General features: G+C 36.2%; 1 protein-coding gene across 2 annotated transcripts in view; it reads left to right on the top strand.

The window, feature by feature from the left end:
- Nucleotides 1–21,908, top strand: part of LOC123681722 (G protein-coupled receptor kinase 1) — a 134,886-nt gene that overhangs the window by 38,495 nt on the left and 74,483 nt on the right. The gene's annotated exons all lie outside the window — the stretch shown is intronic.

The raw sequence follows: 21,908 nt of genomic DNA on the forward strand, positions 1-21,908 counted from the left end.
TAACAACCGCCATGTGTTTGAGTGGAATACGCAGACATTCGAAGGGTTTGTGAAAAACTCGATGAGATATTTTTCAGGCGATAAATTTGATATGTAACAGATACGATTCAACGTGATTTTCCTTTGAATATGAAGACAGTTTTATTTTCGAGTGATTTCTTTCTATATTTGCTAGTTTTTCAATGAAATAAATTTATATCATTTTGGAAGAAGTTTAAATAACTTTTCATGTTACTTTCTGAGACAATGTTTACAAATCGCCAGAGCGATCCACAATCGGAAAATTTTTATGTATTATATTCTACACCTTAGTCTAGCTTTTTCATTGATCAATTCTCATTGCCTACTCCCTTGACATATACTAACTGACCTACTTGCATGTGCAATAGCACCCCATACCATAACGTCCACTGTCCGGTGTACATGATGCTCAACATCAAACTGAGGTTCACGTCTTTCTCCTCGACGTCTTCAAACCCTTCTTCGGCCATCATGTACATCCAAGGAGAATCGAGATTCATCAAAAAAGACGACCTGATGCCATTCCAAATTCCAATGTTGACGTTCTTTGCACCACTGTAATTATTGCCGGCGATGCTCAACCGTCAGAGGTAACACAAGATGGGGTCGATAATGCTGCAGTCCAAAATACCTTATCCGGCGGTAAACCGTTCGGACAGTTACAGGATGGCCTTGTTATCCTAACCACTCATCAGCCAAAGATCGAGTTGTCGCAAATCGGTCTCTAATGGCCATAAGTCTTAGACGTCGATCTTGAACTTCATTTGTGCCCCTTCGACGACCGGTGCAAACTATTCTTCGATTTTGGGCATTATCAAACCACGCTTGGCAACATCTCATAACACTAGTTGAATTTCTATTCGTACGGTTAGCGATTTCTCGAAATGACAACCCTGCCTCCCGTAGACCAATAATTCTACCTCTTTCAACTTCACTTAGCTGGAGATAAATGCCGCGTACACGTGCTCTAGGCATTTTAACAACCACCAAACATCGACTTTGGATCTCCTCGAACAGCTGGTTTGTTGTAAAATTCAAAAAACTTGCAAAACGACTACAATATATAAGTTACAAAAATTGTTTACATGAAAAACCTTCACAATTTTTGTCTCCAAATTCAATCATTTACTCCTTGTTATACTACCTATGTCTTACAAAAAAATAAATAAAATCCAAACAGCTACTTTTGGGTTTTGCAGTTTTTTTGTCAGTTAGTATAATAAATTTGCAACAATTCGTTCAATTCTTGTGGATCAGTTTAATACTGTTCAAGTATGTGTCCGTTTTTGTTACCGCCAGATCTTCAAGATAAACAATCCATTGTCTACGACGTAAGTTCCAAGAAACGATGAATCAAATATGAAATATGTTTTTATTCATGAATAAGGCTGAATTTCTAGTGAGCGTGAAGTTCAGCACGTTGGCGTTGTCTAGAAATTGATATAACGTATTTGAATATAACAATGCGTTGAAATCGAACACCTATCTTTACGTCAATGAAGACTTGTAAAAGTCCATGAGCACGTTTAGAGTTTCCATAAGAATGATACAATTTAATATGGTTAAACTTTGGCAAGATTTTGTGTAATGTGTTGACATTTCTTATGTCATTTGTGTTCAAGAGGTCTGGGATCCATTGTGGAGCTTTGGCACCTAACAGGCCAATTGAAAAGTCCCAGGTCTACCATAGTAAAACAATTTTTTTCGGCAAAATTCGAGTTTATTATTCAACATAGTTGTCTTCGAGGGCAATACAGCGATTATAGCGATCTTCCAACTTTTTGATAGGCCTCACTTTCGGCGATTACTCCTTCATTGGCGCTAAATTTCTTTCCAGCGAGCATTCTTTTGAGGTCTGAGAACAGGAAAAAGTCGCTGGGGGCCAGATTTTGTGAATACGGTGGATGCAGAAGCAATGCGAAGCCCAATTCATGCAATTTTGCAGTTCTTCATAGATTTGTGACACGGCGCATTGTCTTGATGAAACAGCACCTTTTTTTCTTCAAATAGGTCCGTTTTTTAACGATTTCATCTTTCAAACGATCCAATAACGCTATATAATAATCGCTGTTGATGTTCTGGCCCTTTTGGAGGTAATCAATGAATATTAACCTTGCGCATCCCAGAATACTGATGCCATAACTTTGCCAGCTGACTGTTGTGTTCTTTCTCGCTTTGGATTCGGTTCATCGTGTGTAATCCACTCAGCTGATTGTCGATTGGACTCCGGAGTGGAATAATCGAGTCATGTTTCATCCATCGTCACATATCGACGCAAAAATTCAGGTTTATTGCACTTAACAGCTTCAAACACTGCTCAGAATCATTAACACGTTGTTGCTTTTGATCGATTGTGAGCTTGCATGGCACCAATTTTCACACAGCCTTCTCATGTACAAATATTCTTGAATGATATGAATGATTCATGATATGATTCAGATGATATCTTCACAATGTCTGCTATCTCGATCAACTTCACTTTACGGTCATCCAAAATTATTTTGTGAACTTTTTTGATTTTTTGGTCGGTGACTGCCTCTTTTGGGCGTCCACTGCGTTCGCCGTCTTCGGTGCTCATTTCACCATGTTTAAACTTAGCATATCAATCAATGATGGTTGATTTTCCTGGTGCAGACCCCGAAAACTCTTCATCAAGCCAAGATTTTGCTTCAACTGTATTTTTCTCCTCCAAAAAGCAATATTTTATCAGCATACGAAATTTTGTTTCTCTATCTTCTTTCAAATAACAATAGTAGCTACACTCACAACGCAATATCTCACAAAATAATGGTCGGACTGCTGTCAAATTTTGACAAGTATCGTTTGAAAGTTGGTACTAACTGAAATTTATATGGATTTAATACTAGCACCGTCATCTGTACATCAGACCGGAGACTTTTCAATTGTCCTGATACCTTAGCTTTCACATGGCCCGAAGAAAAAAATCGAAAGGTATTAAATCACAAGATCTCGGTGGCCAATTGTGATCACCTCTTCGAAAAATAACACTGCCAAGAAATTTTTTCGTGTATCATTCGATTTTTATTAATGGCGTAATTTTCACTTGTTAAATGTCGAAAGATGACAGGTAGTCCGAAAGCGAGCTAATCAAAAAAACCCTTTATATTAGTGGAAAAAGAATAACTGATATTAGATTTTCATTCAAATGGATTTCCATCAAGTTTTCACTGACTCAATCTAATAATTATAATTATATATCAAAAGAAAAATCTACATACGCAATTTCGTGAAGAAATCAAGTGAAACAAGTTCGCAAAAGCACGCAACAACTCTCCTCATTTTTCATATTCGACATTCAAACGTAGCCGAACTGTAAAAAATTTCAGGGCACTTATAATAAACCAGAATTATCGTTTATCACCGTTTTTATGTGGCTTTTACGTATGTTATGGATGTTGCTATATGTTAGTTTCGTAATGGATAACAATAAAGCCTAAGGCCTCATTTACATATAAACAAAATCCCCTATGACGGTTGGAGCGTAAAAGATATACGATTGTGCTCTTTCATATCAACATATATTACGACTTTATTATTCTCCATTGCAGTGTTTTCGTGAATTATTTTCTTCGAATTATTCACGTCTCTATTACAATCCACAATATTTAGATTCGAATAATTATTAAATTTTCAATTCAATTAACGTTGAATGGGGCATTATGTAAATTTAATTAGTAGATGTTTTTCGTTGTCGACAATGTGGATTTTCACGTAGCCTCCTTTGTGAAATATGCGATTATGACTTGAATAACGTCACGTTTCGTATCCAATCGAATTCATTATTCATTAATTGGTTCCAATTGTACGCCAACAATGAATATTGTTCTTGTATCTAATTAATGGCAGACAAAAAAATGTATTCCTGCATGTAACAACATACCTATAGTAATTAATTGACTCTTTCAACAAACCAACTCTTGTTTACTAAATCGTTAATTAGAGTTGATACTGAAGCGCTTGTCCCCCGAACAGAGACTTCGTTATTTGTGAAGGGTTTTTCAGAAACATGTTTCATTTTGAATAGCTTGCTATCTGATCAGCTGTCACTTTTGGAGCTGTCTACTTTGGACATTCGACAGGTAAAACTACATCATTACTAAAAAGGGAACGATACACACTTCAACGATATTACACCGAATTTGACATAAATATGCTAACTGACAATAAAACACCTAGAAGGAGCTGTTTAAATTTTAAACTTTTTTTCGTAAAACATAGATAGTATAGTAGGAGTGAATTATTGAAATTTGGAGAAAAAAACGAAGGTTTTACAATTTTTTGTGATAAATTTGTTAATAATGTGATTGGCCACCGCAATTATTTATACACTCCCCAAAAGGTCTCGGCACTGATGCAATAAGATGGTCTATTTCCTCTTGAGGACTACTATCCCAAGCTACCTGTAATTCCTGTCTCAGAGCCTTTGTGAGGGCTGAGGTAAATTTTCAAGCCTTCTACCCAAGATGTCCCAAACATGCTCTATGGGCGAAAGATCGGGGGATCTGGGCGGTCATGGCAAAAGATGCACATAGGTCGCTTCGAAATAGTTTGAACTAACTCTGGCAACAAGAGGTCGGGCATCATCTTGCTGAAATATTGGATTCTCGAGACTTTTGAGGCAAGGGAGAACATATGGCTCCATTACTTCTTGAAGGAAACGCAGCGTTGTCATGTAACCTCGACTAAAGACTAAAGGTGATCTACTTGCATGTGCAATATCACCCCATAACGTAACGCCTACTGTCCGGTGTACATGACGCTCAACATCAAACTGAGGTTCACGTCTTTCTCCCCGACGTCGTCTAACCCTTCTTCGGTCTTGTGCACCCAAGGAGAATCGAGATTCATCAGGAAAGAAGACCTGATGCCATTCCACATTCCAATGTTGACATTCTCTGCACCACTGTAATCGTTGCCGGCGTTGCTCAACCGTCAGAGGTGACCCATAAGATGGGGTCGATAATGCTGCAGTCCAAAATACCTTATCCGGCGGTAAACCGTTCGGACAGTTACAGGATGGCCTTGTTCTTCTAACAACTCATCAGCCAAAGATAGAGTTGTCGCAAATCGGTCTCTAATGGCCATAAGTCTTAGACGTTGATCTTGAACTTCATTTGTGCCCCTTCGACTGCCGGTGCCTACTCTTCTTCGATTTTGGGCATTATCAAACCACGCTTGACAACATCTCATAACAGTAGTTGGATTTCTGTTCGTACGGTTAGCGATTTCTGGAAATGACAACCCCGCCTCCCGTAGGCCAATAATTCGACCTCTTTCAAATACACTTAGCTGGCGATAAATTCCGCGTACAAGTGCTCTGGTCATTTAACCAACAACTAAACATCGATTTTGGATTTCCTCGAACTGCTGGTTTGTTGTAAAATTTAAAAAACTTGCAAAAAACGACTACAATATTTTAGTAAAAAAAATTGTTTACATGAAAAAACCTTCATGATTTTTTTCTCCAAATTCAATCATTTACTCCTTGCTATACTATCTATGTTTTACCAAAAAAAAAATTAAAATTCAAACAGCTCCTTCTGGGTGTTGCAGTTTTTTTAAAGTTCAATTAAGACAAGAACTAAGACGGTCGATCACTAGCATCTCGACGATTGCTCGATGCCCATTCTTCACAAAATAAAACTTTTCAATTTTGATTCCTTGACATTGTCCACTCGACGTAAAGGAAAATAACCAATATGATGATCGTCATCGATGACGTCAAATAAAAACTCCGTTTGTTGATGTTTACTTTCCCAAATTACACTTCAGAAATAAACCATTACCGAAACGACTTGAAAAAAGCTTGCAGGTAAATATGAATCTAATTATTCAGTAGCCACGCAATCCATAATGACAATTCGAAACAGCCTTCACAGATATATTCATTCATAGACAACGAAACGAGTTGCAAATCGATTTCGATTCTATTTATATTCGCCCGTGAAAAAATTCCCAATCTTTTTATACCGTGTTTTTACGAGCCTTAATCGAATCTTTCAATTAGAAAACGGTCAACATCGGCAAGTTAAATGGAAATAAAATAATTGACGTCAACAAACTCGGTGCATGGGTCATTGGCTCTCATTTTTACACAAGATGCTGACACTGAATCCTTGTTTAATCTGTCGATGCCATATCATTTCGATTTAAATGAGAAGAGTGATCGACTGCACGAATGACGTCAGTTGATTTTTTTTTAGTTGTTTAATGAAGATTTTAGGCTACATGGGGTGGTTTTATTTATTTATCCACGACCTCAGAGTGATAAATATAGATAGAGGGAGCATATGTCATTTTCAGTAAGCGAATTTTGTCCCCAACATGAACTATCAAATTTGACAGGAAGCACGCGGAAATGAAAACATATCAGTGATACGATATTTCACTCAATTCGCGAGTTTCTCCACAAAGAACTCACTTCTTATGTTCCATAGTGCATCAACGTTTCATATTAACTCAAAATATATTGAAATAAATACCTAAATATATCAGAAATTCAGAAAACAAACTTCAAGCGCGCCAAACGATGTGAAACAACCGATGACACTAGGAGAGCAAAATTTGCCAAATCTTAGATTTCAGCAGGTAGATACAGAAAATAATGAATATTTTGCTTATTATAAATTCGATAATTAGAGAAGATATCGGATTCCAAATATTCAAATTAGCATATTTAATCGCGAATCACTGAAATAAATATATTTAATTCAAAATAATATACATTCATAACGATATTGTGAAATTGTGGATTTGAAAATATATCACAATCCGACAACGTATCTAACCATGTTGGGGACATGTAAAAATTCCGTATACTCCCTCTATCTGTTTATTACTCTATTTCCAGCTCTTACTTGTGGAGCCATCTATAATGACATACAACTGGAACTCAGTTGTGGTGATAATAGAGATAGAAATGTAGATAGCATCGCTATCTGAATTCTCCATAAAAAAGGGATAAGAAATATTTTTGACGAATAAAAAATTCATAACATGGAAAAATTATAGCAACTTCTTCATAAAAATCTCATCGACAATCACCTTACTCATCTGAATTAATAGAACACCGGCTTGTTATTGATTTTTCGTGAAAATTTATTTTCGACACCAAATTTCCATTTGACGGTATTTGATTCAATCTACCCTGTCTATGTTTCTTTCAGATTCTTTTCTGTTTGGTATTTTTTTTTCGAACGAACCCACAATATAATGCAATCTTCCTACTTCGGCTACGCCAAGCACACAGGAATATTCTCCTGCAAGATGAGCTGCGGTCGCAATTCCAGTAAATTGATTTCCCTGCACGACCTGAAAAAAATTGCAGGAGAAACGTCGGTTTTCAACCGTTTCTCACCGTGCAGAATACGCCAAATTGAATCCACGCCAATTTATCGCTGCCCTTCCCATCGGGAGACCTGAAGATGATCGCCAATTATTGACGAAACGGGGGAATTGAGCGTCATACCCGCGCCAGCGAATTCCCTGCGGTTTTTGGTTTGTTTTTTTGAATAATGTAGCTTTGGGGTTATTCTAGGAAGTAAGAATTCAACTCTTTTGAAATTTTCACAGTGGGCGTTTCGGAAAGTATAGAAACTGAGAAATTTGATGAAAAAATTCGACCTTACGACGCGACGTTCAGAGTTTTTCTTGAAAACTGAGAGAGATGTTCGTATAAAATCTAGTTAAAAAGATTGGTTCTTATAATCGAGTATTCAAATTTTGAAAAATTCATATCTGTAGGAATTGAGTACTTACGAAAATGTATTTTCATGATTCTACTAAATGCAATATTTTTACCACAAAGACTTAGCTTCAATAGTATTAGAATTATACATTTTTCAATAGTACTTTCTGAATATAACGGAATGTTCGATAAGAATGTTACAATTTAGAATGATTATTATGACTGTGTCATTTGTGTTCAGTAGGTTATGCTATATAATCATGGAAAAATACACATTCCAACAATGTTAAGAAATCATTGAATTGTTTCATCGAAATCAGTGCTCATTTGTGAATAATGAGAGCCATTTTAAAATAATTCATGAACATTATTCAGTTAATCGTCTTACTATATTCGTCGTACTGTGAGCAGATTAGATTGTGAATGTTCTTTACACGATACAAGAGTATCACTTCGAAAAACAAGTGAACGCACACAAGTGTATATTGTTTTGGTAACAGTAAGAGAAAATCCATCGAGAAAATTTATCGGTTCCACGCCTTTCAAAACAATTGAATCTCTTTCAAACAACATGGAGAATTAAAAACAAAGATTTCATTCTACATAATTCATTTTTGGTTATACATATGGCTATAAAAACAAACAGAATTTCAGAATTTAGAGTGATGAAAATGATGAAAAATAAAATCCAGATGAAGTCACTGAAGTCACTGCTGATTGGACCATATTTCTTTGTAGAAAATTGTCGAAGAGTAACAATCAATGCAGAAGGATACAGAACTCAGAGTAATAAACATAGATAGAGGGAGCATATGTCATTTTGAGTAAGCAAATTTTGTCCCCAACATAAATAAAATTTGACATGCAGCGCGCGGAAATGAAAACATATCAGTGATACGATATTTCACACAATTCGCTAGTTTCTCCACAAAGAACGCACTTCTTATGTCCCATAGTGAATTTACGTTTTATATTCACACAAAATATATTGAAATAAATACCTTAATATATCAGAAATTCAGAAAACAAACTTCAAGCGAGACAAGTGACGTGAAACAACCGATGACACTAAGAGAGCAAAAGTTGCCAAACCTTGGATTTCAGCAGGTAGATACAGAAAATAATAAATATTCTGCTTATTAAAAATTCGACAATTAGGTAGAATCCCGGTTTCCAAATACTTACTCAAATTTACATATTTAATCGGGAATCACTGAAATCAATATATTTCATTCAATATAATATACATTCATAACGATATAGTAAAATTGTGAATTTGAAAAAAAAATAACATTCCGACAACGTAATCTAACCATGTTGGGGACATGTAAAAATTGCGTATATTTTTTCTATATATGTTTTTACTCTATGATACAGAACAATAATAAATTAATTTTTTTTTAATCTTGTTGATCATAATCTGCAATATATGTGGTATCAACAAGACGGTGTGACTTGCCACACCTCCACCTCAACAATCGATTTAGTGAAAACAAAATAAGGTGATGATTATGGTATGATGTTGAATTTTTTTATTTCATGAGTAGCCTTTTATTGAAAAATCATCGAAATATTCCCCGAAATGAGAGGAAATAAATAACCATTGTATAAATTTGGCAGTTTTCCTGTTTTTCACCGTTCCCAGAATCGATAAGGGCGTCTGACAGCGATGCTGAAGAGGATGACGGTCCTAAATCTTCGTGTCTTGTTTTTCTCGCGCAGTCGACGAGTCCCCATTGTGGATGTACGTCGCTTCCAGGATAATCTGTCAAATTAACATCGAAGTCGCTTCAGCTTTGACTAAATTAGTGGAGACTCACTTTGGTTCCATGATGAGGCGCTGAAATTCTACTCTCAATTTGTTTTGAAAGTCGATGTTGTCTCTCAGCTCCGTGTTTTATGGGCAATCAACGGTTTTTGAACAATTTCCAGTCAAATACGTCTATAGAAAAGTTTTAGATTGAGAGGGATTATAACCATGTGGCTTTCCGCGTATCAGTCAAACTTTGGTACACATTCATTTCCCCTCTAGTGGTCTGCCATGACCAAACTTTATACGTTGTGCGAAGTTGTACGTTCACTTAATCTTTTTTCTCTTTTCGAAGCCAATAAGTAGAGGGCAGCATTGTACGGCGGTCGGTTATTTCCTTTACAAGATTATAGTTTTGCCTCTTTTGTAATAATTTTTGTTAGGTTTTTTTCTCGAATATTTTATAAATATATCAGTGCTTTGTACATTGCATATATCATCAATTCTTGATGATTGAATTCCACAATGAAGATTATTGTTCAAAGAAATTATAACGTTCGGTGTCTGTAAGAGGAAAAGTTATTAATTTCGTTTCTAATAATGATTAATAATAATTATATGCCTCAAAATTTCGAGAATTTCTTTCGTTTTCTCATTGTAAGTATCTGATGTTTTCAAAATTGACATAATTGATATTGAATTGTCTAAGAAAGAGAGGATAGGTGCATCTAACCATTTCTTTAAGCATGCACAAAAAAAAATGCCACCATGTGAGAGATAATGGAAATTCAAAAGAACAGTGTGACTTTTATTTCAATTGAAAAAAAAGGAGTTATAAATCAAACTAGTTTGTAATTCCAGATCTTCTACGGATCTAGTGTAGCATAAGAATTTTCGTTAGATCGCTCTTCAAATTGTTCATCAGACATTTGATTTACAGTTCCTAAGATTCAATTGACGTTAATTAATATACTTCATTGAATTATTTGCAATCCGTTTATTCATGATATCAACTACTGTCTGATCCGAAATTATTCTTAGATGTGCTTCACAAGTCCAATTGATTGATTCCTTTCAATTGAACTCATTAATTTATTGACATTCCTTAATTGCCTTACAATAAGAACAACTAAGTTTATTCTTGATTGAATCAGACGAATTGTCTATACTCGATATTACAACTTAATTAATCCTTTAAAACATCGATAGTGATCTATAATTACTATTGGGTATTTTTATATTTTTTTCAATAGCCAATACTAAATGAAGCTTATTTATTTTATTTATTTTTTATTGGAGTAAAGGACATTTCATTGAGGTTTCTCCAAATGTTCTTTCATCTTTGTAGCTGTGGTTTTGTAGCTAGTGGTTTCAATGTCTCCTAATACTCAGCGAAATGCCTTTCTCTCTTCAAAAAATTATGCAATTTCAACTCCACATATGAATTTTAATATTTCGCTAATTGTTCATGATGCATGAACTTCGATTTTCATGGGAAAGAGTTTCTTCTCACCAGCAAAGCAAATTATGAATGCTTTCACCTTAAATACATCTCTTTTTTTTGATAATGTCACAATGCCTAACAAAATCTGGTAAAATAACAGAAACAGCGACTGGTTATCTTAACTTCCGGTTTACTGATAACGCAAACTTAGCTGACAACTGATATACTACTATACAAATATTTCAAATAAAATAAAACTACAAGGTATCTCAGAAGTAGTAGCTGATCTCGCATTTTGCTTATGCGAATTAAAAAAAATGGTAATTCAGCGACTATATCGTGGGAGAATTTCTCCAATGTTCGAGGTTTTGTCACTGAGATGATGCGCTAAGGATTCCTCTTTCGGAAATGGGTGAAAAAGTTCGCATACGTCCATAGTTCGTGAAATGTTTCCAGACAAATTAATCACCAGGATTCACTGATTAGAAATAAACATAGAGTAATTAACATTGATATAGGGAAAATGCGCAATTTCTTCATGTCCCCAACATGGTTAAATCACGTTTTCGGATTGTGATATATTTTCAAAACCACAATTTTACCATATTGTTATGAATGTATATTATATTGAATGAAATATATTTATTTGAGTGATTCCCGATTAACTATGCAAATTTGAATATTTGGAATCCGATGATTTTTCTGATTGTCGAATTTATAACAAGCAGAATATTTATTATTTTCTGTATCTACCTGCTGAATCCAAGATTTGACAACTTTTGCTCTCCTAGTGTCATCGGTTGTTTCACGTCGTTTGGCGCGCATGAAGTTCATTTTCTGAATTTCTGAGATATTTAGGTTTTTATTCAAATATGATTCGAGTTAATATGAAACGTTGATTCACTATGGAACATAAGAAGTGCGTTCTTTGTGGAGAAACTCGCGAATTGAGTGAAATATCGTACCACTGATATGTTTTCATTTCCGCGCGCTTCATGCCAAATTTGATAGTTTATCTTGGGGACAAATTTTGCTTACTGAAAATGACATAAATACTTCCTCTATCTATGTTCATTACTCTGAGGAAATAACAGATATTTCTGTTAATACATAACAAAAATAACAGTTGCACCTGTCATTCCGTAACAGTTACCATAACTGCCGAAAGATCGGAGCAACGTCAAACAAACCGCGTATAGGAAAATTTTCCGCACTCCTAAAATTAATTTCTAGAAGAAGTAACATTCCTTGATTAGAAATAACCGTTATTTCTCTCAATCCATAATAACAGTAACAGTTACACCCGTTATTTAGTAACGGTGACCAAAATCGCCGAAACTCCCCGGAAGTTCGACTCAACTTCCAACAAACTTTCCGCACACACCCCTAGACGGTTTTTCACCCGTCTAGACTCACGGTCGACCAGGTACGCCCCGCGATTCTAAAAAAAGAGGGCACATATCGACACCGCCATTCGACGTCCGTCAACCGTGACGCGGCGGCGACCGTTTCTTATCGAAACCCCGCGACACGTGACCTCTTCGTGAATGCGGTAGGTTTAATTGAACGCGTTCTGGACGCGTCCGACCGTGGACCCGCGGATGTGTCGTCGGGATCGATAGGGTTGGGTCCGTACTAATTGAATTAGCGGGTTTGGTGCGGTCTTTGAGGCTTTGAGCAAGTTTGCGGTTGAGACGGACGCGGAATGGTAAGTTGTTAGGTCGCCAGGTAAAAGTTGGTGGCGTTTTGATGGCGATATATTGAAGAGGTGTGGATTTCTTGGAGGGTCTGTGTGTTTGTCCCAACTTATCTCTGGAACTACTCGACTGATTTTCGAAATGTTTTCATTAGTTGATAGTGGGACCTCGTTGGAAGTTTTAGGCTGATAGCGGTTTCAATGTGTGACCGGTTTCAGCCCGAAAAAGGAAAATAAAGTTTGCGAAATGGCGGATGCGCGGGTTGTATTATCAGATGGGTGAAAGTTTGTGGCGTTTTGATGGCGATATGTCGAAGATGGGCGGATTTCTTGGAGGGTCTGTTTGTTTGTCCCAACTTATTTCTGGAACTACTCGACTGATTTTCGGAATGTTTTCATTAGTTGATAGTGGGAACGTTGTTGCAAGTTATAGGCTAATTGTGGTTTCAATGGGTTACCCACCTTAGCGAGAATATGGAAAGTAAAAAAATTAAGTTGCGAAATGGCGGATGCGCCATGCGTTCATTCAGTATAATGAATCTTGATTGTGGACGAAGGAAGATACGAGAATAATTGTAACTTGTTTAATATGCTTTATTAAGCGAGAGAACACATACATCGAATGGAATCGTAATATTATTCTTATGAAAGCACTTGATATAGGAGATATGTGACTTCCTACCTGCGTGATAATTTATTATTATTATTATTCACTGACTCTGTTAGCCTTCTGGAAACTGCGATCAATTTGATATTTTGTTCTTATCCCCACCTATTCATACAAACCCAGGGAGACCGTCGGTACGGTTAACGAAACCGACGACATCCTTAGGAGCCTTGGCAATCACTAGAATGAATAATTTTAAGATTATATTTTAAGAACATTCTTCAAATGAATTCACAACTCTGTAAATTCATAAAAAAGAACGGGGGTACTGTATCAAAAAATAATGAATGCCTGATATAAGAATCAACTCATAATGATTTCCACAAAGTATAATATATTGGACAAAAATCTAATTTTCTCAGATTAGGATCCATGAACATCTAAAAAAATTTCATAACAACAAGAGTAATGCTATACATATTTTAATCACTTATCGGAATCAGAACATTTGAAATTCTACGTACCGAAAATAAAATTTATTGCTTAACATTCCTCGAAACTCTAGAAATAAATAGGCTCGATAAAATTGGGATATTATTGAACGAATAAGTGGAAGTTAACAACTCGCCACTTTTTAATAACTTCCTGTAAACCATTTATCGCTGGAATTCTCAGGATCCCTCGCATACAACATGTACCTATCTCCATATTTACCTTTATAAGTGACAGTTTAATTCCCATCACTTAAAGACCGAGTGAATCTAATCATTTTTCAAATTATGATTTTCAGAATTTTTGGCTCATTCTTAAAAATAAAGACAGAGCAGGAAGTAAAAACTATATATTGAAGTAAAAATCTACCACCTACACCTTACATCTACATCACACACTACACACATCACACTACTGATTTTAGACTTTACAAACTTTCACAATAGATTACAATTCACTTCCTATCGAATTTTTAATGGAATGAATGGAATATAATGACGGAGTATAGAAGATTGTTAAGAGCATAGAATATAAAATATCATTGTTCTATACTCAAAGGTCACGAGAGCCGAGAATCGAGAGAAATGTCAAATATAGACGATGTATGCGCCATCTGAAACAGACGCGATCCCTCTAAATCAAGTAGGTATAAATCTGAAAAATCTCTGGTTTTGTTTTAAAGTTCTACAGGTAAACGTAGACACACCAGGTTTTCATGCATCTTAACTATAATATATCAATAATTCAGCCGATTTGACAAGAGGCAACTTTCTCTAATAAAGTGTGCGTCATCATTTTCGCTCCGAGAATCCCATCTCATTTAAAGAACCATATAAAATCCTCATTGCATCAAAAAGCATCTTCCAGCTGTAAACCTCCGATCGTTTAGAATTTCAAAACGACTCTACAGCCGCGGTGCTTCATCTGAACTCCCACCCCTGAATCAATAACACCCCTCCCAACCGCCTCCCAAACCCGCTTGGCGTGAGTATGTACCCAAATCCGAGCTCTTGGAGGTGTTCCCCCCACGGTTTTAAAAAAGTTAGGCATATCTTCTTATATAATTTGAATTGATTTATTCTGGGAGAAGGACGAACTCGAAATCCCGAAACCCTGTTCATTACGACTCTGCGCCGACTCTGTCAACCCTCCTCCTCTACCCCAAAACCCTCCCGTCCCCCAATTTCACTCCAAATCCATCCGATCTTCGCATCACCTCTTGCTTTCCAGTAAATATAGCGCTTTATAGTGAATACATAAAATGGCTTTTAATGCAGCGATCTTCTTTGCCGGCTGCTCTCTCGATAAAGTCCTTACGTAAGGGGGTTGTTGTAGTGATTCTCTCTTGTGAGAATTCGGGGATGAACACTGTGTTCTAGAAGATCAAGTGGAATTTGGTTTTGGATCGGATTATTTCACGTTCAGAACATGAACGATTATTTGGAAGAAAGTCGAAGAAGGCAGTCAAAAAGCTGTGTCTTTTTCACAAGGAAATATCTGTAGATTAAGAGTACAGATTCATCAAGTCAATTGACAATTCAACCAACTACTTAACTTGAAAATCAAGCTCGTAAAAAATTACATACTTGAGCTTGACTTGACTTGATTTTAGATATTTATTGCTTGACTTGATATCAAGCTACGTGATATTACTTGAGCTTTATATACATGCGTCGCACGGCATATATTTCTGCAATTTTGTGCGCGCTTAGACTAAATAAGAAGATTCCTCGAGCGCTGAGAGACTGAAGCATTCGCCTGTGTGACTTTATTAGCAGTTTTCTCACATTTCTATGAAGTTTATTGGTAGATTTTGATAGTTTCAGAAATATCTTTCCAAACTTGGCCGAAATGGCCAAGGATTTTTTATCAACGCCTGCAACTTCAGCTTCTGTTGAAACACAATTTTCGAGAGCTGCTCTTACAGTTACGAAAACTCGCAATAGGTTAGGCGACAAATCTATAAGAAGCCTCATGTGCCTTAGATCCTGGATGGAAAACTATGGAATCGAACAAAGCTTGAAGGTTTCTCAATATTAAAAAACTTCATTTTATTATTATTTTTTATTTTGTTTAATTTATAGTAACTTAATTTATGTTTCTATTAAAAAAATGATATTTACGCTTCTTTTATACAATAAGTTTAATAAATAGAAGTTTTTTTCGGCAAGGTTTTTTCTCATTTCATTATTCTCTATTTGATGTGACACTACACAAAAAAACTACTGAAATTCAAGTAGTTTGATATGATTCAAGTATTTGATAAATAAAACTTGACTTGAGATTAAAAGACCCCTACAAGCTACTTGGCTTGAGCTTGACTTGATTTCAAGTCAAGCTCAAGCCAAGTAGCTTGAAAATGAAGTCAAGCCGTGAATTCCTAGTACCTGGTCCATCGGACTTCAAAGGAAACAAAGATGCCTTCCTAAGGCAAAAAAAAAGACGAAACATTGGAAGAATAGAAGAAGGAAACCTCAAGGAAACTACTGTGGCGGAATATTCCAGGGATAGATGACTCCAAGAATTTCCTTCGACTTATAAATTTTGAATGATCCAAAAAGTATCTGGATCTTAGTACGAACATGCAACACCACCTCACAGACTTCCTTACAGGACACTGCACCTTAGAAATCACCTAAAAGGTATAGGGAGAATGAGGAGGAAAAAACTCCTTTAACGCAAATAATGCTTTGGACAAGAAACCTTCAACAGCTAGGATGTAACCTTGATGTTGTCCCAAATACTGGAATCCATCAGAAATCTGGAACTTGAAGGTGGCTTTAGATTGTGTATGGGCAAGAACAGCTCTGATGGGGGAGTACAATAGACTTAAGTTTTGCTGTACAAGGTAACCCTTCAAAAAAAACATTATAGAAGATTGTTAGGCTTTGTTATTGGACTGTCGAAGTGCTAAGGAAACCTAGTAAATTTCCCCATAACAAGTTATAAATAATATCTTTGAGCGTTTCATTACTCCTAGATTATTGTTATATTATTATTCCTCCCCCTACTGATTCAGCATCATCTGTAGAATCCTAGCAACAAATTCGCAAGTATCGCGCTCAGAATAAATATAACGCCAAATTGCGATATGAATATTCAAATTTACGAGCTGACTTTCGGAAAACACTTTTTTGAATATTCATAACACCTCTCGATGCCGGCTGACGTTTTAAAGAGAAGCGTAAGAGGCAAGGCGGAAACAATTCAGGAATCCACTAATGAAAAAGAGCAAAGTCTCGACTTCCCTACACGATGTTTGGCCATGGACAACTTGGTTGGGCTATGAGGTCGTTCATCCCAAAATTTTGGTTGTCTGTTAATTTATTTTTGTACAATGTGTTTTGAGATACTCATCCTTGATATTTGTCGTGTATATTTCGATTGTAGAATTACAATTTCAAACAACGCGCAAAATACAAAATAATATATGTATAAGGATTCTTTCCACCTTCGGTTTCAAACTATTAACTGACACCATGAACTTAGCTGCTTGCTGCTGTAAAAACTACGTTGATTCTGGATGCCAACTTCACGCTGTCAGTTACATTCAGTAAACCGGTTGTGAAAATAATGTCGAATTTATCTGAGATCCTCTTATTGTTAATTCCACTTGTACGCCGACACTACCACATAAATAAAGATCAGAATCTACACCAACCCCACTGCTTCGCAGTGACAGCGCACTTACGTTAGGGCAGGGTAGCCAACTCCGTGCGAATTTCCCTTTCCATCAAGATAAAATCGGATATGTTCACATCCCGAAACATTTGTTATGTGCCTGATCTTTTCCGTCGCTTCTCTCGCAGCAGGCGTAAGTCAACAGTAGATGGCGCGCTCGAGGAGCTCCTGGAAATTCGGTTTCCCCCTTAAAGATGGGGTTTGGCGCCCAATGTGGGGTTCCGCGTCCCGGATTCGTGATTTAGAACAGGGAGCTAGATGGGGATTAGGTCGTTTTTCTTGGGTTTCCACGTCCGGGAAATTACGGTGGAGAGAACGAGGAGCTGAATTTCGTGACGGCTCAGATAATGGTGGATTGGCAGCTTGAATCATAGGAATTCGGGGAGTGAGAACAGTCGATTGAAAAGGTGTAATATTTTCGGAAGATGTGATGTCAAACATTATATTATATTACATTTCATTAATTTACAATCTTATTCATTTCAGGAATATAGAATATAGATAGAAGGAACGGAAAGTAAGCATTTGTGCTCGATCCCGAATTCAAGAGAGATGGAAGTTTAGTGTCGCCAATCACAATCGAGCTAGCCGATTGTGTGTGCGAGCCATAGGCATGGAGAATCCTGATTTGATTGTTGAATGCTTTTTCAGGAATCCTTTTTTCTTAACTTCACAATAGCTTAATCATTGAATTGAGAAAAACATTGAACCTTTTGAAACACGGAATAATTTTTATGAACAAATCACATTGTAAATTATTTTTGAGCATCAATTGATGGTTTCGAAATAAATAAAAATTTTGTTAGGCTACTGCTATGGTGTCACGTCACAAGGAGTGACGAATGTTGGCATAAAAACAAATGCATCAAGGCGATTTCGTTCCTGTTAATAATGTTCTAGGGGTTGGACTGAGATACATAGGCGTACAACTTTGCTTCCGCCGTTTTTTTCTGAAATTTGAGGCTCTAATGTAAAAACTGGTTATACATTTATGATTCAAAGTATTGTCTATCCCTGGCCACTACTTTCTCCCATCTTATGGGTGGCATTGAAAAAATGGATTGTTGTGTCTCTCCTAATGATCCTGCCAAATCTTGTTTCGTTTGACACGAGTCTTGATCAAGTAATGCTTCCAATTCTGTATCTTCGAAAACCTTTTTTCTTCTACCGCCATGCTGGTCTTCTACGTCAAAATCACCGTTTTTGAAGCGTTGAAACCACTCTCGGCACGTTCTTTCACTAGTAGCGGCCTCACCATAAGCATTTTAGACCATTCGATGAGCCACAGACGAGAATTTCATCATATTAAAGCAGAGAATTGAAATCTCCCGCAAATGACTAGAATTTGTCTCGTGAGTTGACATGTTCAATCGAGAATAACTTCATGATGCAGACACAAATCGACTAATATTTCGATGTTGACAAATACCTAAGCTAATTGTATGACATCTACGATCTATTTATTTCGACTTCCACTTACCATTACAGCCAGAAGCAAAGTTGTAGACCTAATTTATAGAGGTAATGTATTTGAGCAAGCGCGCAAAAGCTCATCACGTCAGTAATCTTCTCATTTTCAAGACTATTGCTCAAGAATGAGGCTCTTTGGAGTCAATTCTGAATATATCGAATCTTTTCTTCAGTAATTCTTGCATGAAAATCTCTGAAGTAAAGCAAAAAATACCAGATTTTTTAAGACAAGACGAAGAATTTCCGGATTGGCGCATTCGCCATTTTGCAACTTTCAAATAATTTTACCATGAACTGATAGCTGAGATTAGATTCACCCCAATTTTCACTATTCTAAATGCAATTCTAATGTTTATGAAGGATATTGAAGGATCAAAGTATCAATATTCACGTTGATATGTTGCTGCAGGTTGAGTTGCAATCTACGAATAGAAGCCACTGAAGATAATTATAGCAGTATTAAACGAAACGTCAGGTAGAAAACCGATTAGACCATGGCAGAAAATAAGGAATTTTCCAATACTGGCACTCGTTCCTCAAACCAATCGCTCTTCAATTGCGTCACAATATCTGTATTTTACGAATTTTGAGCCGGAATTTGTTTCAAATGGTAAGGTTCGACTTACTGATGGCGAATCAAATCCGATTCTGCTCCCTTGGATACCACATAAATACCTAGAATTTGAGCCTGGATATACATCGCGAATAAAAAAAAAAAAATAGATGGCATTCCTGATAAATAAATTGAATAGACTTCCAATTCCATATAAATCAATTCTACACCCCAACCGTCAGAAAAAGATCCGGATTCACCTCATAACCGAATCAAATATTCTTTTGAATTCTCCATATCTCGAGAATATTCCTCACATACGATATCAAGAGAGCCTTGCTTTTCGTATGTCATATTGCGGGCAGTTTTTGACGTGCAACTTTAGCGAAACACCCCAAATCCGCTATTCATATTCAGAATTGCTCGGAACCTCACTTCAGGGTCATAAGAATCCTGCTATACGGAGTCCTGTAACAGTGGCGTGGCATTTTCGGTCCTCTGCGGGTACCAATTTGTTTTTTCAATGATAAACCTGTTTTTTCTTCAATTTTTAAGTTTTTCATGAATAAAAAAAAAATAATTTTGAAGGTTTTCAAGATGTTTAGCATGACAAGTTTTCTCTTCAATATTAGTCACTCGTGATATTTTAAATTACAAAGTTATGATGAGTCCTAAGGTTATTTATTTCTGGTCGAATATTATACATGAATAACTCTTTCGAACGGTATGTCTGAAATGGATCAGTGTTATACAGGGTACGAAAAATAGCTTGCAAAGTGTTTGTATCTTCCCAATTTTAAATCAAATATTACGTATAATATCGATTCATTATATGCACAAACTAAGGATCTACAAATTTCTTCACCTTATGACTAAATTAACTGGTTTTCCTTGAAACAGTTATGAAAAATGCTTATTCGAGGAAAACTATACTATTTATTTTGATATTATTAGAGAACTCAGAGTAATGAACATTTTGTCATTTTCAGTAAACAAATTTTGTTCCCATCATGAACTATCAAATTTGACATGAAGCGCGCGGAAATGAAAACATTTCAGTCATAAGGTATTTCACTCAATTCGCGAGTTTCTCCACAAAGAACGCTATTTTTATGTTCCATAGTGAATACGTTTCATATCAACTCAAAATATATTGAAATAAATACCTAAATATGTCAGAAATTCAGAAAACAAACTTCAAGCGCGTCAAACGACGTGAAACAGCCGATAATACTAGGAGAGCAAAAGTTGCCAAACCTTGGATTTCTGAAGGTAGATACAGAAAATAATGAATATTTTGCTTATTATAAATTCCACAATCAGGAAAAATATCGGATTTCAAATATACAAATTCGCATATTTAATCGGGAATCACTGAAATAAATATATTTCATTCAATATAATATACATTCATAATGATATAGTAAAATTGTGGATTTGAAAATACATCACAATCCGACAACGTAATCTAACAATGCTGGGACATGTGAAAATTGCGTATACTCCCTCTATCTATGTTTATTACTGTATGTTGGAGAAATATAACTTTTGTTCATTCTTATCAATCGTCTCGATTGGAATTCGGTTTCAAAAGTGACCCATTGAAATTCTAGGAAAGATATATGAATATTCACCTTTTGTCGAAAAAAGAGCTGCTTCAAAGGAAACCAGTGGATTTCACCAAATGGTAAACTCAACCGAATTTGTAAATCCATTATTTGCGCATCATATAAATCGATAATCTACAAGTTCAATTCGAAATAGAGATGATTCTACAAATTCTCATTTACAAAATTTGACCATCTGCGTTTCATACCCTGTATATCACCGGTCCATGCCAGATATACTGTTCAAGGGATTAATTAATACAGAGTGCGACAACGTGAAAATTATCGACAACTGAGTGAATCCGCCAGAGGTCGCTTTATTGGATTACGTTTAGCTGGTTTTGCATTCAGAGAAATTGCTACCCGTTTATGCCGTAACTTATCAAGCATGGTCTAGAGAAGGTCAACAATGTAGCAGATGAAGAAGTGGACGGCCCAGACAGACAAACGATGTCCAGGATCGCCATCTTTGACTAATGCCATTAGGAGACCGATTCTCGAGCGCAAGATCAATAGCCAATCAATGTTTTCGAAACGAAGGACGTCCTGTTACCCTTCGTACAGTTTACCCTAGAATTAGAGGTTTTGGCTTGCAGTCCTATCGACTACATCTTGTGGTAACTCCTCGTTATCGACAGCAACATTTGGATTGGTGTACCTTGCGACTGAATTTGGACGTGAAAATAGATAGGGTGGTCTTAAGTGTAATAGAATCCCGATAGATATATTCTTTTGAGATAGGGCAATACAAAAAATTATTAACCTCAAATAACAAAGCAGGTGTAGATGTAATCTCAGTATTAGCAGAGGAAATGTAAACGGGGCATCATACATTCCAACGTATGATACAAGAGAACAGATAAATACCTCAGCAAAAAC

The sequence above is a fragment of the Harmonia axyridis genome, chromosome 6 (assembly GCF_914767665.1).
Source record: "Harmonia axyridis chromosome 6, icHarAxyr1.1, whole genome shotgun sequence".
NCBI lineage: Eukaryota > Metazoa > Arthropoda > Insecta > Coleoptera > Coccinellidae > Harmonia > Harmonia axyridis.